The sequence below is a fragment of the Mobula birostris genome, chromosome 11, assembly GCF_030028105.1.
Source record: "Mobula birostris isolate sMobBir1 chromosome 11, sMobBir1.hap1, whole genome shotgun sequence".
Classification (NCBI taxonomy): domain Eukaryota; kingdom Metazoa; phylum Chordata; class Chondrichthyes; order Myliobatiformes; family Myliobatidae; genus Mobula; species Mobula birostris.
In genome coordinates this window covers 7,536,561-7,553,680 of record NC_092380.1, presented here as the reverse complement: position 1 = coordinate 7,553,680, position 17,120 = coordinate 7,536,561, and positions in this window count along the sequence as shown.

Sequence of the window (17,120 nt, the reverse complement as noted above, 5' to 3'; positions counted from 1 at the left end):
CATTGCTACCACCAGGGAGGAGGTACAGGAGCCTGAAGGCACACATTCAATGATTCAGGAACAGCTCCTTCCCCTCTGCCATCAGATTTCTGAATGGGCATTGAACCCATGAACACTACCTCACTACTTTTTTATTTCTATATTTGTACTACTTATTTACTTTAACTATTATGTACTGTATATGTCTATTGTCATTCACAGCGTTTGTCTATTATTACAATGTACTGCATTGTACTGCTGCTGCAAGATCAACAAATTTCATGACACATGCCGGTGATATTAAACCCAATTCTGATTCCACACAGTTGAGAGCATCAGCTAATTCAGAGGGAAGGCAATCATTGCACATGATCGCTCTTAGTAGCACGATCACTCGAGTCGAGTATGATGTTCCCCTAAGGGGTTATGTATTGGTGGGCCCTCAGGCAACTGTGGAGGTCGACCCGGGATCCATACACTCTGGAATAATGTGGGCCAGACCTCACAATCCTGCCCCCTTTGCCACTCGCTGATGGCAACAGGACTTAATCTGGGATGTTAGGGTGGAATCCTTAGCGTACCAGCCACCTGGGTTCAATCCCTGCCCTGCCACTGGCTGCATGTTCTCCCCGTGACCGTGTGGGTTTCCTCCGGGTGCTCTGGTTTCCTCCCACAGTCCAAAGACGTATCGGTTGGTAGGTTAATTGGTCATTGTAAATTGTCCCGTGATTAGGTTAGGATTAAATCTGGGGAATTGCTGGGCGGCGTTTATGTAAAATGGGAAGGCTGGTGCATGGGCAGCACCTCACTGTCCTTGACAGATCAGGTCAGAGTCCAGTAGCATGGAGACCCTGGGAACCCTTCACCTCTGCACCCTTCCTCCGCCTTCACTGTGTCATCATCTTCCACCATGGTTAGATCGCTCCTGGTCTGGAACCTGCCCTTTGACCTTACCACCATGGGTGACCCTACCAGGAGCTAAACTCGAGTCAGCTTCGCTCTCAGGATCTCACAAGCCCCTCCACCACGACAAGGTGACCATCTCTGGAGAAGTGCGGACTGAGCTTTGGCTCCTGTCAGACTGACACCCATAACGTGAGAGTGAGTGTGTCTGTTCAGTCAGACATGAGCTTTGGTTTGCTGCTAGACTAACCCTGTACAAGCACCCACCTCACTCACCAGCAGGGCAAATCCAGGATAACAAACATACACGTTCCACAATTGCCTCCACAGTCCCCCGTCGACAAAGGGATAGAGTCATAGTCTTAAACACAAGAGACGCTGGAAATCCAGAGCAACACACTCAAAATGTGGGAAGAGCTCAGCAGGTCAGGTAGCATCTGTGGATGGAAATTAACAACTGATGTTCTGATGAAGGGTCTCAGCCCAAAACGACCTACTTACTACCTGTTACACCACTGGCATTTAGGGCAGCAATCAACGTCCATAAGACCATGACATAGGAGCAGAATTAGGCCATTCAGCCCACTGAGTCTGCTCTGCCAATGTCTTCCATCTCTGGTGGTTTTCAGAGCTTCTTTCATCACGAGTTTCCTCTTGGTTTTTGCTACTGTCAGTCATGCATGTCCCAGGTGGAGACTCAGGAATACCATCACGCTGAGATGTAGATAGTTTCTTCATTGCTGTTTCCGTAACAATTATTTCTGACCCGTCAGGGTTGTTAGCCCTGAGCTGAACCCCCAAACCTAGAGAGCTGGTGGACCTGGAGGTCTGGCCTCTACCCTTTGACCAGCTTGGCATGGATGACCCTACCAAGAGCTAAAGCACAATGCCCTGACTCCAATCACAAACAAGAGGAAGCCTGCAGATGCTGGAATTCCAAGCAATACACACAAATGCTGGAGGAACTCAGCAGACCAGGCAGCATCGAGCATGGAAAAGAAAAGACTTCAGTCAACATAGCTCTCTGGGTCATTGAGGCACGCAAGCCTCCAAACCATGACAAGGTTGTGGTCCTCTTGGAGATCAGCCCGAAACATCGACTGTTTATTCCCCTCCATAGCCTGATGTTCTGAGTTCCACCAGCATTTTAGGTATGTTGGTAGAGATCTAGTCTAAAACTAGGGATATAATGCTGAGGCTCTACAAGACATTTGTCAGACTGCATTTGGAGTATTTCTGAGCAGCTTTGAACCCCTTTTCTAAGAAAGTATGTGCTGGCATTGGAGAGGGTGCAAAGGAGGTTCACAAGAACAACCCTAGGACTAAAAAGATTAATGGGTGAGGAGCGTTTGACGTCTCTGGACCTGTACTCACTGAAATTTAGAAGAATGAGGGAGAATCACATTGCAACCTTTTGAATATTGAAAAGCCTAGAGAGAGTGGACATGGAGATGGTTTCTAATCGTCGGGGAGTGTAGGGCTAGAGGGCACAGTCTCAGAATAGAAGGAGGTCCCTTTAGAACAGAGATGAGGAGGAATTTCTTCAGCTAGAGGGTAATGAATCTGTGGAATTCATTGCCACAGACGGCTGTGGAGGACAATTCACCAGGTATAGTTAAATCGGAGGCTGGCAGGTTCTTGATTAGTAAGGGCGTCAAAGGTTACGGGGAGAAGGGAGGAGAATGGGGTTGAGAGGGATAGTAAATAAGCCACGAATGGCGGAGCAGACTCAACGGGCCGAATGGCCTAATTCTGCTCTATTTCTTTACGATCCCCCTCCTTTTCCAGGAGGAAGCACACGACTTTACTTTCAAGGCTAATTAAGCGTCGATTCAGCTATTCCACCTCGGAGAGCATCACAGCCCGCGGTCCTCGCTCACAAAGAGTTCTCTCTTCACAAGGTTCTGATGGACACTTAAAAGCCTTCAGTAGACACTCATTTTCTTTGTGATAAATGCAAGGGCATAAAATCTAGAGCACATTCCAAAAATTACTATTCCTATTGTCAAAGCACTGTATAGAAAAAAAGAGGAAATTGTATTATACACCGTACCTTTTATGTTTCAGGTCTTGCGGCGATGTCCTGTGACGATCTCCCAGCTGTTGTGTGTGTGTGTCTCTCTCTCTCTCTCTCTTTCTTTCTCTTTTAAATTGCCGACCAGCCTGGTCCCCAAGGAAGAAGCGCAGTTCTGCGGGACGCTGATAAATTCTGACACAGACTCCCAGCCGGTGCGCTCGTCGCCACACGGCTGCCATTGGCTCTCCCGCTTCGACACCCACCTCCTCCCCCGTCCCGCAGCTTCCCCGTCCCTTCCCCGCCTCTCCAAGGGGCACTCTGACAACACGAGGCATTTCTCACGGGGAGGACAGATTAAAACGAGGGAACAATCGGCGCGGCGTTCTGAGAGTGCGGCGTTTGCATTCTGAATCCGGTGACAAAGACCGCGCGAAGTGCGAACAGCTGAATGGTTTCCACCTCAGCGACTTGCTGGCCGGGAACGAGAGACGCATCCGCGCCACTCCCAGGGTGCCAGTACACTAATTATTTTTAACATACGCACATTATAGCGTGTTCCTTCTCTCGCACGCTCATAGAGAACCATCAAGTATAGAGATCATCGGAATCAGATTTATTATCACGAATCCATATAACGTGACATGCGTCCTGCAGCATCAAGACAGCGTAAAGTTTCTACCATTTGCAAATATAGCGCAAAACAAAAGGGACAACTAGATAGCCTCCGTGGAATCTGATGGCAGAGCGGGTTAAAAAGCCGTTTCTGAATCCATTGAGTGTGTGTGCCTGCAGGCTCCGGTACCCCCTTCCTGATGGTAGGAATGAGAAGAGGGCACGTCCCGGGCAGCGAGGGTCCATAGTGATAGATGCCGCTTCGCTGAGGCACCGCCTCTTGTAAGTGTCCTTGATGGTGGGGAGGGTTGTGCCCGTGGTGAAAGCTGGCTGAGTTTACAACCCTCCACAGCCTCCTGTGATCCCGTGCGTTGGAACTTCAGTGCCCGGCGGTGATGCCTACAGCCGGACCGCTCTCCGCCGTACATCGGCAGCAATTTTTTACAAACCTTTTGGAGACTTCATCAGAGAAAGGTTTTACCGTCTCTTTGATCGGAATCAGATTCAGGTTTATTAACACTGACAAATGTTGTGAAGTTTATTGTTTAATAGCAGTACAGAACAATAAATAAGAAAGTATATGATTTACAATAAGAATACATTAATCCCTTGATAGTTTACAACCTCGGCAGGTTTTCCGTCCCTCCGTACCCGGCGCTTGTGCAACCGGCCAGAAGGCTCTCCCGGTACAAATGTAGGAATTTGCTCCAGACTTTGGTGGCATGCCCAATCTTCTCAAACTCTCAGTGAAATCTAGCTGCCATGCCTTCCGTGATGGAGATGGCTGAGTTTTTACAGTGGTCCGAGATCCCGCACAATGGCCCCCTCCGAACCAGACGGCGGTGCCACTGGTTCGAATGCTCTCCCGGTGAAATCTGCAGAAATTCGCTAGAGCATTGGCGGTTCTTCATGAAATCTAGCTGCCATGCCTTCTTTGTAATTGGATCAATACGCTGGACCCAGGGTAGCTCTTCAGAAACCCAGGAACCTGAAGCTGCTCACCTTGAAGATGACTGATGTACGTTCTCGCGATTTCCCCCTTTATCTCCTCCTCCAGAGCCCTTCACAGATTTTACTCCCTGAGAACTGACAGCCCCTCCCCGGATGACCAGTGAGCCTGGCCACTGTAAAGCGGTAGTCACGTCTGTTAAACCCGATAAAGTTTTCTGAATCGCTACCAACTTGCACATCTTTGGGATGTGCGAGGAATCCGGAGCGCGCGGGGAAATTCCACGCAGTCACGGGGGTGGGGGGGGGGGTAAGAACAATGAACCCATGTACACTACCTCACTATTTTCTCTCTTTTTGCACTACATTTATTTTATACATATATATATATATATATAATTGTGATTCATAGTATATTCTTTCTTTTCAAATCTTTTTATTATTATTATTATTATCTTGTGAGCACGTGGCCAAGTGGTTAAGGCATTGGACTAGTGACATGAAGGTTGTGAGTTCGAGCCCCAGCCGAGGCAACGTGTTGTGTCCTTGAGCAAGGCACTTAACCACACATTGCCCTGCGACGACATCGGTGCCAAGCTGTATGGGTCCTAATGCCTTTCCCTTGGACAACATCGGTGTCGTGGAGAGGGGAGACTTGCAGCATGGGCAACTGCCGGTCTTCCATACAACTTTGCCCAGGCCTGTGCCCTGGAGAGTGAAGAATTTCCAGGCACAAATCTATGGTCTCACAAGACTAATGGATACCTTTACTTTACTTTACTATTATTATTATCCAAAATTAACAAGAGTATATCGAAGTAGGCAACACTCAAAATGTCTCAAGAAAAAAGACATTGTTTTAAAGATTGAAAAAATTTTGGTGACAAAAAAAGAGAAAAAAAAACCCTAACACGAGGAAATCTGCAGATGCTGGAATTTCAAGCAACACACATAAAAGTTGCTGGTGAACGCAGCAGGCCAGGCAGCATCTCTAGGAAGAGGTGCAGTCGACGTTTCAGGCGGAGACCCTTCATCAGGACTAACTGAAAGAAGCTGTTCCTAAAACATTGAGTGTTTGCCTTCAGGCTCCTGTGCTTCCTCCCTGATGGTAACAATGGAAAACAGCATGCACTGGGTGATGGGCGTCCTCAATAATGGATGCTGACTTTTTGAGGTATCACCTGTTGAAGATGTCCTCAGTGGTGAGAAGGCTTGTGCCTGTGATGGAACTGTACTTAAAGCAGTCTGGACTGCTCTATGTCCTGCTCTTCTGCAAGGATCGTCACCTTGTCATGGTGGAGCAGGCTGAGAGATTCTGAGATCCCCAGAGCAGTACTGTCTGGGGTTTAGCCATCGGGTGCTTAGTTCGTGGCGGGGTCTCCAGTGTCGGTAATGAGCAATCCAACCACAACGTCAGTGGTGGAGCTGGTGGAAGATGATGGCACATCATGGTGGCAGTGAAGATGGAGCGAGATTGAAGCAGTGAAGAGTTCCCAGATGTCTTGCATTCCATGTCACTGGACTCTGACTCTGATCTGTCAAGGTCTATTTATTTGTTTGTTTGTTTATTTATTGAGTTACAGCATAAAACAGGTTCTTTCAGCCCTTTGAGTCTCACCACCCAGCAACCCCCAGTTTAACCCTAGCCTAATCATGGGACAATTTACAATTAACCTGCCAACCAGTACATCTTTGGACTGTGGGAGGAAACTGGAGCCCCCAGAGGAAACCCACGCAGTCACAGGCAGAACATACAGACTCCTTACAGACAGCAGCAGGAAATGGACCCGGGTCGCTGATACTCTAAAACGTGGTTCTAACCACTACACTACTATAACCATGTGGTGACTGCACGTGCGTCAACCACCCCGCGTTAAGCAAAGTCACGCACAGGCGTTCGCCATTGAGGAAATCCACCCTAACAGCCTGGAGACAACACATCATACTCAACTCTAGTGATTGTATTGAGTGATTGATATTCTGCTACAGGTGAGTTTTGTTCACGTGAATCAGAATCAGGCTTAATATCATTGGCATATGTTGTGAAATTTGTTAGCAGCAGCAGTACAACACAATACATAATAATAGAAAAAATGTGAATAATCTCCATTATAGCCACATCAGAAATTCATAACAGTCTCCCCCACACTCTTTAGACTCTGGTCTCCAATGGGGAAAATCTATAATCACAAAACATCTTTCCTACTTGAAAGGTTAAAGGCACTCGGCAGATCAGGCAGAGAGAGACAAACACAGTTAATATTTCAGTCTTGGACCATTCATTGCAAATGGGGACAGGAGTAAGAAAGTTAACTTTAGACTGCAGAACTGGTGGGAGAAGAACGGGAGAACAACGGGAATTATTGGCCTGCTGCGTTCACCAGCAACTTTGATGTGTGTTGCTTGAATTTCCAGCATCTGCAGAATTCCTGTTGTTTGGAATTATTCAAGGTTGTTTTTTATGTCATTCTTCAGTACATGAGTTAAAAAGAAAATGAAATGATTGTTACTCTGAATCCAATGCAACTTAAAAAAACACAAAGTTCAAAGATTTTTAAGTACATTTATTATCAAAGTACACGTGCAGAATACAACCTTGAGATTCGTCTTCCCACAGACAGTCACAAAACAACGAAGCACTGTGGAACCCGATCACAGAAAATGTTGAACACCCAAGGTGCCAAAAAAAAAGAACAAATCATGCAAACAGTAAAATCACGAGTGAAGAACACACAGAATATAAATCATCAAAGCACAGTCCAGGAATGTTTCAATTCAGTTTAATTTAGCATTGCATCGTTCGTTGACTGTGGGCTGCAGAGCCAGTCCACCCTGATCAAAATCGCACAAAATAGCAATAAAAAAAGGAGTAACCAGAAACCAGAAACACATCAAAGCATGGACTGCAGAGAAAAGCATAAAAACTCATTTAAAAAGCAAAGAAACACAATAAATGCAAATATAGAAACAAACCCATAAAAAACTGTACAAGTTACTGTTATATACAGTCAGCGACACACCTGTATGATATCTAATCCACCAATCATGAGGCAGCAACTCGATGCATGAGAGCATGCAGACATGGTCAAGAGGTTCATTTGTTGTTCAGACCAAACATCAGAATGGGGAAGAAATGTGAACTAAGTGACTTTGACCATGGAATGGTTGTTGGTGCTAGATGGGGTGGTTTGAGTATCTCAAACAAAAACCATCCAATGAGTGGTAGTTATGTGGGCGAAATTGTCTTGTTAATGAAAGAGGTTAGTGGAGAATGGCCTTACTGGTTATAATGACAGGAAGGTGAGAGTAACTCAATAACCATGTATTACAACAGTGGTGTGCAGAAGAGCTTCTGAGAATGCACAACACGTCTAACTTTGAAGTGAATGAGTCAGAGCAGCAGAAAATCACAAACACACACTCGGTGGCCACTTTATTAGGTACAGGAGATACATAAGATGAGGCTCATGGTGCTAGGTGAGTTGCACTCTGTGTAGTGTTGTGGGTGGTGGTGGAGTAGGTTAATGCTAGAAACAAGATGATGTTTTCTTTTTCTTTTATTCTTGCTTACTTTTTCAATTCTGTTGAAAAAAAGCTTGTGTTTCCCCCAGACATTGCAGCTACAACACTCCAGCCAGACCTGGTCCTGTGGTCCACAACAGCCAAGCTGGCATCTGTTGTGGAATTGACAGTACCATGGGAAGATGGTGTCGAAGAAGCTTATGAGAGGAAAAAGACCAAGTACTCTGAACTGGCAACTGAAGCTGCCCAGAATGGCTGGAAGACCAAGATTTTCCCTGTAGGAGAGGGATGCAGGGTATTCGTTGCTACATCTACGACCAGTCTATTGAAGAAGATGGGGGTGAGGGGTCACTCCCTCCAACAAGCAATCAAGTCCTTGTCAAACGCAGCAGAAGAAAGCAGCAATTGGATTTGGAATGAAAGGAAAGACAACAACTGGGCTGCAAGATGAAGACAGTGGGGTATAGAACTGAGGGGGGTGTATCTGGGACGCCAGGTAGCACCGTTGAGCCCTCTGGAGACGTTGTGGGCTTATCAACGAAACATCAAAGAAGGAGGGTGCCCACCTGATGACCCCGATGATGTACCTACCCTCCCTCCTTGTCACCTCTCCAAACCCACTGCCAACATCGAGAGTGCCGACTTACCCTAGGGATTGAAACATCAAGTCCTAGTAGCTCTATGTTAACAGCACATTACACAGGCAATTAAGTATCTTTGAAAGGGTGTAATTTATGTGGTGATTAAAAAGCAGTTCAAGCTTAAACTTAATTGAAAGAAAGCATTCTACTGTTTCTAGCGTTGGACAACTTCCTTTAACTTCCCTCAATGCCGCTCACAAAAGTGTCACCGCTTTGAAAGGAGCTCAGATTTGCCAGGCTGCATTGTCAGCGACTTCATCCACACGCGCGTCGATACACGTCACGTAGAGCTCGGTTTGAAACTATTACAGAGCCAAGGCAAGTCGTTCAGAGCACCGACTGACACACGCACTGCCTCCGGGTTCCCAGAGCTTAATTTGCAGCTCCTCCTGACAGATCGACGTTATCCTGTAAATGTTGAACGTCGCCGTACAATTTCTTACTTTCCACGGTGTTGTAAAGATATGTCTGTGTTCCTGGATTTATTTCAGTTATAAGCGTAGTTTTCTTGAACTCCAGCAAAAGGAATGTTTTGTGTAGACGAATTCTCACTCATCACGTCAATGTTGATTGCGCTGAAAATTACTGAGCTTAAAGAACATAGCACATTACAGGCCCTTCAGCCCACAATGTTGTTCTGCCCTCTTTTAACCTACTCAAAGATTAATCTAACCCTTCACCTCCTTTTCCTCCATTTTCTATCATCCATGTGCCTTAGAGTCTCTTAAATGTCCCTAATGTACCTGCCTTTACCATCACCCTGGCAAAGCATTCCAAGCACCCACCAATCTCTCTGTGCAAAAGACTTACCTCTGACAACCCTCCTATATTTTCCTCCAATCACCTTAAAATTACGTCCCCTTATATTATCCATTTCTGCCCTGGGGAAAAAATCTCTAATTATCCACTCAGTCTACACCTCTTATCACCTTGTACTCTTCTTCAAGTCACCCCTTATTATTCTTCGCTCTAGCTTGCTCAACTAAACCTCATAAGGCATGCTCTCCAATCCGGGCCTCATCCTGGTTAATCACCTCTGCACCCTCTCGAAAGCTTCCACACCCTTTCTATAATCAGGCGACTGGAACTAAACACAATATTCCAAGTGTGGTCTAACTTCAGTTTTCTCGAGCTGCAATTTTACCTCACAACCAGAGTTTTGTAGAGCTGCAATCAACGTTCCCTCTAATTTTCTTACAGCTGAATGGACCAAGCATTGCCCTGAGCAGGAAATTTTTACATGGCCTGAAAAGTGCGTGGCACTTTAAATGCTTTTTTTTGTAATATGCACATCAAACAAACACAACCCACAATTCACAACACAAGTAAACAATGTCAGTCAGTCAAAACAACTGACAGACACAATAGCAAAATTAGAATGTTTTGACTAGATGGCGCCGGCGTTCAGTGAAGATTTTGGAGATGTGGCGCAAGCCCATGATCGACTCCATTTCTCGCCGATCTAGCTGATTAGAGCGGAGAGCAAGACTGAAATCAACAAGGATGAGAGCAAAAGGCAAGCGGATGTTCAGCGGCATCCGCCTGCGCTTGACCAGTCTCGCTCTCTCCCTCTCACTGGCTGCTACTGGAGGAAGGTGTCAGAATCTGACCAGTCTTTTTCTCCCTCTCGCTCACTGCTCCAGGAGGAAGGTGGCCGGAGTCTTGGTTTAATTGACATGATTTGTGAATTGGACTCTACGGTTTATATTATGATATATTTCTGGTTTCTGGTTGCTCCTTTTTTTATTGCTCTTCTGTGCAATTTTGGTAGGAGCAGACTGGCTCTGTGGCCTGCAGGCAACGAACAACACAGTGCTAAACTGAACTGAACTGAACTGAACTTAATGAATATTCTTGCACTGTTTCAGCAGTTTGATATTTAATAATCTGTGTTTTTCACTTACTTTTTTGACATTTGTGTGATTTGTTCTTTTTTTGAGCATTGAGTTTGATGTTTTCATTGAAGGGGTTCCATAATGTTTCTTTGTTTCGTGGCTGTCAGTGGGAAGACAAATCTCAGAGTTGTATACTGCATACCTGTGCATACTTTGATAATAAATGTGTTTGAATCACTGTATATGCATGCCTCCTCATTCTAACTGTATGTGGTATCAGGACACGGGGAGCTGCTGACGTACACACCATACATTTTGTTTCTTACGCTCTCTCCAATTACATCATGCTTGCATTTATATTATGGACATACAGTGCATGAGTCAAGACATCAAGTGTATTTATTTATTTATTTCTTGGGATAAAGTGCGGGATTGGCCATTCTGACCTTTCAAGCTGTGCTGCTCTGCAAACCCACAGCCCTGATTAATACTAGCCTAATCATGGGACAATTTACAAATAATTAATTAACCTACCTGGTACACCTTTGGACTGTGGGAGGAAACTGGAGCACCCGGGGAAAACCCACACATTCCACAGGGAGGACGTACAGAGACGTAAAGTAGCAAGAACAGAAAGGCAGATTACTATCTAAATGGTGTCAAGTTAGGAAAAGGGGAAGTACAACGAGATCTAGGTGTCCTTGTACATCAGTCACTGAAAGTAAGCATGCAGGTACACAGGCAGTGAAGAAAGCTAATGGCATGCTGGCCTTCATAACAAGGGGAATTGAGTATAGGAGCAAAGAGGTCCTTCTGCAGTTGTACAGACCCCTGGTGAGACCACACCTGGAGTATTGTGTACAGTTTTGGTCTCCAAATTTGAGGAAGGTTATTCTAGCTATTGAGGGAGTGCAGCGTAGGTTCACTAGGTTAATTCCCAGGATGGCAGGACTGTCATATGTTGAAAGATTAGAGCGACTGGGGTTGTATGCACTGGAATTTAGAAGGATGAGAGGGGATCTGATTGAAACATATAAGATTATTAAGGGATTGGACACGCTAGAGGCAGGAAACATGTTCCCGATGTTGGGGGAGTCCAGAACCAAAGGCCACAGTTTAAGAATGAGGGGTAGACCATTTAGAACGGAGTTGAAGAAAAGCTTTTTCACACAGAGGGTTGTGGTTCTGTGGAATGCTTTGCCTCAGAAGGCAGTGGAGGCCAATTCTCTGGATTCTTTCAAGGAAGAGTTAGATAGAGCTCTTAAAGATAGCGGAGTGAAGGGATATTGGGAGAAGGCAGGAAAAGGGTACTGATTGTGGATGATCAGCCATGATCACAGTGAATGTTGGTGCTGGCTCAAAGGGCTGAATGGCCTACTCCTGCACCTAATGTCTATTGTCTATTGTTTATTGACTCCTTATATAGGACAACGGGATTGAAATCTGAACTCCAACTCCCCAAGCTGTTATAGAGTCATGCTAACCACTACACTATCATGGTACCTAATGTTGCCGTGCATAAATAGTTATGGAATCCTCCCTGATAGTTCCAGTTGCCTGCATTAGGCCTATAGTCAGGAGCAGGATCTTAGGAAGAACCAGCAGGGAACTGGGATCTGTTCAGAGTTGTTTTGAAACATGTTGACTTTACTGGGATCTACTGGGAGTTGAGTTGGAACACATTGGCTTTACTGGGATCTGCTGGGAGTTGTGTTGGAACACATTGGCTTTACACCACCTTTTTTTGGTTTAGGGGAAATAGTCATCAATTGGGAGATTAGAGTGGAGTCCAAGGTGGGGGGCATTGGCTAACTGGTGATTGGCTCTGGATTAAGGGCAATAAGGGAAGTAGCAAGGGGACTTTGATTCACTGCTCTCAATCTGGTGAAGCTTGAGGAAGATCAAGCTCCAAATATTGGTCACAGCCAGGACAATGAGGCCCACAGCCAGCAATACTCTACATGTAGTATATGTCTGAAGACTATCTGACAGAGCACAATTTGTTGTGTATTTAATATTTCAGTAATGTTTGAGTAATATGGTAAATATTTTGGTTGAGTAAGCATTCTTGTTCATTTAAGTAATTCATTATGGGTTATATAAGAAAATACATGAATTGCATGTGTCATCACATTGCCATGTGATGCATGCGTGTCTCGCTTAAAGTAAAAAATGAAGTTAGACTCATATTTCAGACTCCCGTGTCTTACTTTGAATTAGTTTAATGTTTTGAAGTTACAAAATACTTAACAGTGGCCATAAGGTTTTTTTTTATTAACTCAAGATGTTCCATTTTGTTTGAAAGCACAACGAGGAATGCCAAGTGAAAAAACAGTGCAGCGCAGCACATGCGGAGACAGTCGAGTTAAAAAATAAGGCAGTAAAAATAAACGGAACAATTCACAGGTTCATAAAGAGTGAGTATAGGTGATAATAATCATTTAAAAAAGCAGAAATAGCTGGCTACATCAGAAAGATAGACGTGTTCAACTGCACAACAGATAACTGGCTCATGTACACTGAACTAATTGAACAGTATTTTAAAGAAAATGAAATAGCCAATTTTGCTCAGCACATTAGGTTTAAAGGGACACAGTTTGCTTCGAAGTTTAACTGCTCCAACCAAACCAGCAGAAATTAGGTTTGCTGATATTGTAAAAATAATGCAGGATTTAGAACCGATTCCACAAATTGAGTTTGGACATTTCAAAGATACTAAACTGAAGCCTGCAGATATCCAACTAAGAACTGGAGAAAAGATAACTCCTGTGGGAATGACATCTATAACAGTGAAATACAACAACCACAAAGCCACATTGATCCTGTATGTGGTAAAAACAGGAGGACTAGCATTGTTGGGATGTGATTGGATGAGACGACTACAACTTGATTGGCGATCCATCCACCACTTGCATGCCACATCCTCTAAAATAAAGTCAATTGAAAGCAAATTAAGAAAGGTACTGGATGATGCCACAACTATCTCCATGCTGAATACCATGAACCAATGCCCAACAGAGGGCAAACAGATGTCGGTGCCAACCTCTGTGCCTCTGGTTGGAAAGCATATTGGACCATGGAGGACCATGCTGCTCAGAGAAATCATGAAGGTGACAAAATCAGTGATCTGACTACAATAGTTTTTGTAGGCAACGCACCTGAGAAAGCTCCTGATATGTTGCAGTTACCTGCACACTGTGGCTAGGTTTTAAGCTGGAAGAGAGTTCAAGGACCTCCAGAAAAGGAGCAAGCATTCAGTTTTGTGAGTATAAAGGACCAAACTCTACTCTGCACGCATGAAGATTATTGCAAGTGGGAGACAAAAAAGCTGCCCTGTAATTGCAGATGCAAAGACCAAAGCCCAGACGAATGGAAGACCAAAAGGAAAGGTACGAAAACAGATTATGTGAATGAGGAAACCAAGAGAAGAGATCAGATCAGATCGTAAAGGGAACAAAAGAAGGATTCTTAGCCATACCCAGACTCATATTCATACCATATCTAGACCCGCTCATAGCCATCCTTGGAGCAACAAGCTCCCTATCTTCAGCCAATATGTATGAAAAAATGGCTGTATTGTTTGGAATGGTGATTGCTAAGAAGTTAATCCTGCAAATGTGGAAAATGGACTCTGTGCCTACGTACTATCTGTGGCTGAGAGAACTGGCAAATACTTTACATTTGGAGAGACTGAGACTATGTAATGAGGACAGAGGGGACATCTTGGAAAGGATATGGGGCCCTGTATTGGACTTACTCACGGGGTGAGGACTGAGGTTTTTTGGTGCGGTCCACCTCTGCTGTGTATGTTTACTTTTGCCTTTATATTTTTCTCCCTTTTGCTGCTCAATATTTAATTTGATTTTGTTATGGTTGTGGTTTTTGTGGATGTGCTGTATCTTTTTTGTGTTTTTTTTGTTTGTCTGTAACAAATAAAAATAAATAATTTAAAAGAAGGATTCATAAGATAATACTCCAGTGAACTAAATGCACCTTCCTAACATCAAGGTACACATCCTAGAAAGAAGAAGGAAAATAAAAAGAAAGACAAGGTGAAAAGGAGAAGAAAGGTGCCAGAGCTGTCAGAACCACTTAGATTAGGTTATGAGAACACTCAGTCCTCTTTTATTGTCATTTAGAAATGCATACATGCATTAAGAAATGATACAATGTTTCTCCAGAGTGATATCACGGAAAACAAGACAGACCAAAGACTAACACTGACAGAACCACATAATTATAACCTATAGTTACAGCAGTGCAAAGCAATACCGTAATTTGATAAAGAACAGACCATGGGCACGGTAAAAAAAAATCTCAAAGTCCCCGAGTCGATCGACTCCCGAGTCCCCGATAGCAGGCGGCAAAAGGGAGAAACTCCCCGCCATATACCTCCAGGCACCATCAACTTGCCGATACTTTGGAAGCAGCCGACCCCAGCCAACCCTGAGTCCATCCATCCAAAAACTCCAAGTTTCCGACCAGCCTCTCCGATACAGCCTCCCGAGCGCCCTCCTCTGCCGAGCGCCTTCAACCTTGCTCCGGCCGCTGAAACACGCAAAGCCAAGGATTTCGGGGCCTTCAGCTCCGGAGATTCTGGTTACCACACAGTAGCAGCGGCAGCGAAGCCAGGCGTTTCAGAAGTTTTCCAGATGTTCCGCTGTGCTCTCACGTCTGTCTCCATCAAATCAGGATTGTGCACAGTCCCCTACTTGACAGATAACAGATATTCATCACCGAAGTGGCCGCGCGCGCTGTCGTCGCATCGCCATCTTCTCCCCCCTCTTCTCTTCTGCAGTCTCAGAGTCAATCATACAACCACCATGGTGGAGGCCCCAGAACCTGATGTTGTTTCACAACCACAAGCCAAGCAGAGAGATTCCCCACCTCCTTGTCAGGAAAGACATTATCCCACAAGAATAAGAAATCCTCCACAGCGATTAAATCTTTAGGCCTGAATGGGACAATTTACAATGCTGTGGACGTCTGTGTAGTAGCTGTTCTGTAGAGCATATTATACTTTATCCTTTATAGTTGCCAAACAATTGATACTAGAATGTACAATCATCATAGCGATATTTGATTCTGTGCTTCCCACTCCCTGGATTACAAATAGTAAATATTAAACATCAGTAAATATTAAAAATTTAAATTATAAATCATTTAGATTATGAAGACATGCATGCATTAAGAAATGATACAATATTTTCTCCGGTGTGATATCACAAAACACAGGACAGACTAAGACTGAAAAAACTAACAAGACCACATAATTATAACATATAGTTACAACAGTGCAACAATATCATAACTTGTTGAAGAACAGTAAAAGTTCAAAGTCTCTCAAATGTCCCACATCTCACGCAGACGGGAGAAGGAAGGAAAACTCTCCCTGCCATACCCGACCACGGTCCGACTCTGAGTCGTCCAAAAACTTCGAGCTCTGATCAGCTCTCTGACACCAAGTACTGAGCGCCATCTCTATCCGAACGATTCGATCTCCTTCTCGGTCACCAACGGCAGGCAAAGCCGAGGATTTTGAGGCCTACCCTCCGAAAGATTCCCGACCGCGCAGTAACGACAGCAGCGAATGAGCGTTTCAGAAATTTTTCCAGATGTTCCTCTGTGCTTTCACGTCCATTCTCCATCCGATCAGAATTGTCCATGACCCCTATTTAACAGATGCGATATCATTTTTCACCAGAGGGCTGTGCACGCGCGGCACGCTGCTTCTCTCTCCTCCCATCTTCATAAATCATAAATAGAAAATAGAAAATAGAAAAATGGAAAGTAAGGTAGTGCAAAAAAACCGAGAGGCAGGTCCAGATATTTGGAGGGTACGGCCCAGATCCGGGTCAGGATCCGTTCAGCAGTCTTATCACAGCTGGAAAGAAACTGTTCCCAAATCTGGCCATACGAGTCTTCAAGCTCCTGAGCCTTCTCCTGGAGGGAAGAGGGACGAAAAGTGTGTTGGCTGAGTGGGTCGTGTCCTTGATTATCCTGGCAGCACTGCTCCGACAGCGTACGGTGTAAAGTGAGTCCAAGGACGGAAGATTGGTTTGTGTGATGTGCTGGGCCGTGTTCACGATCTTCTGTAGCTTCTTTCGGTCTTGGACAGGACAACTTCCATACCAGGTTGTGATGCACCCTAGAAGAATGCTTTCTATGGTGCATCTATAAAAATTAGTGAGGGATTTAGGGGACAGGCCAAATTTCTTTAGTTTTCTCAGGAAGTAAAGGCACTAGTGGGTCTTCTTGGCCTTATTGTGTATGTAGTTGAGATTCATTCTATATTGAGTTGGGGTTTATGACTAAGCAAAGAGCAGTGTTGTGTATTTAATATTTGAGTAATATTGTAAATATTCTTGTTCATTTAAATAATTCATTACGGATTATAAATACATGAATTGTATACGTCATCGCGCTACCATGCCTCGCTTAAAGTGAAACATGAGATCAGACTCACATTTCGGTCTCCCGTGTCTTCCTTTGAATTAGTTTAATGTTTTGAAGTTATAAATCATAACACAATTGATACTGAGGTCCGTGGGCAAGTATTCTCAGCAAGAAATGACAGCTACAGAGGCGCACACTGGAGTGTTCGGTATCAAGCCATCAAATTTCTCTGCCATCTTTCGAACTGTTAAATGATACCATTTCAAA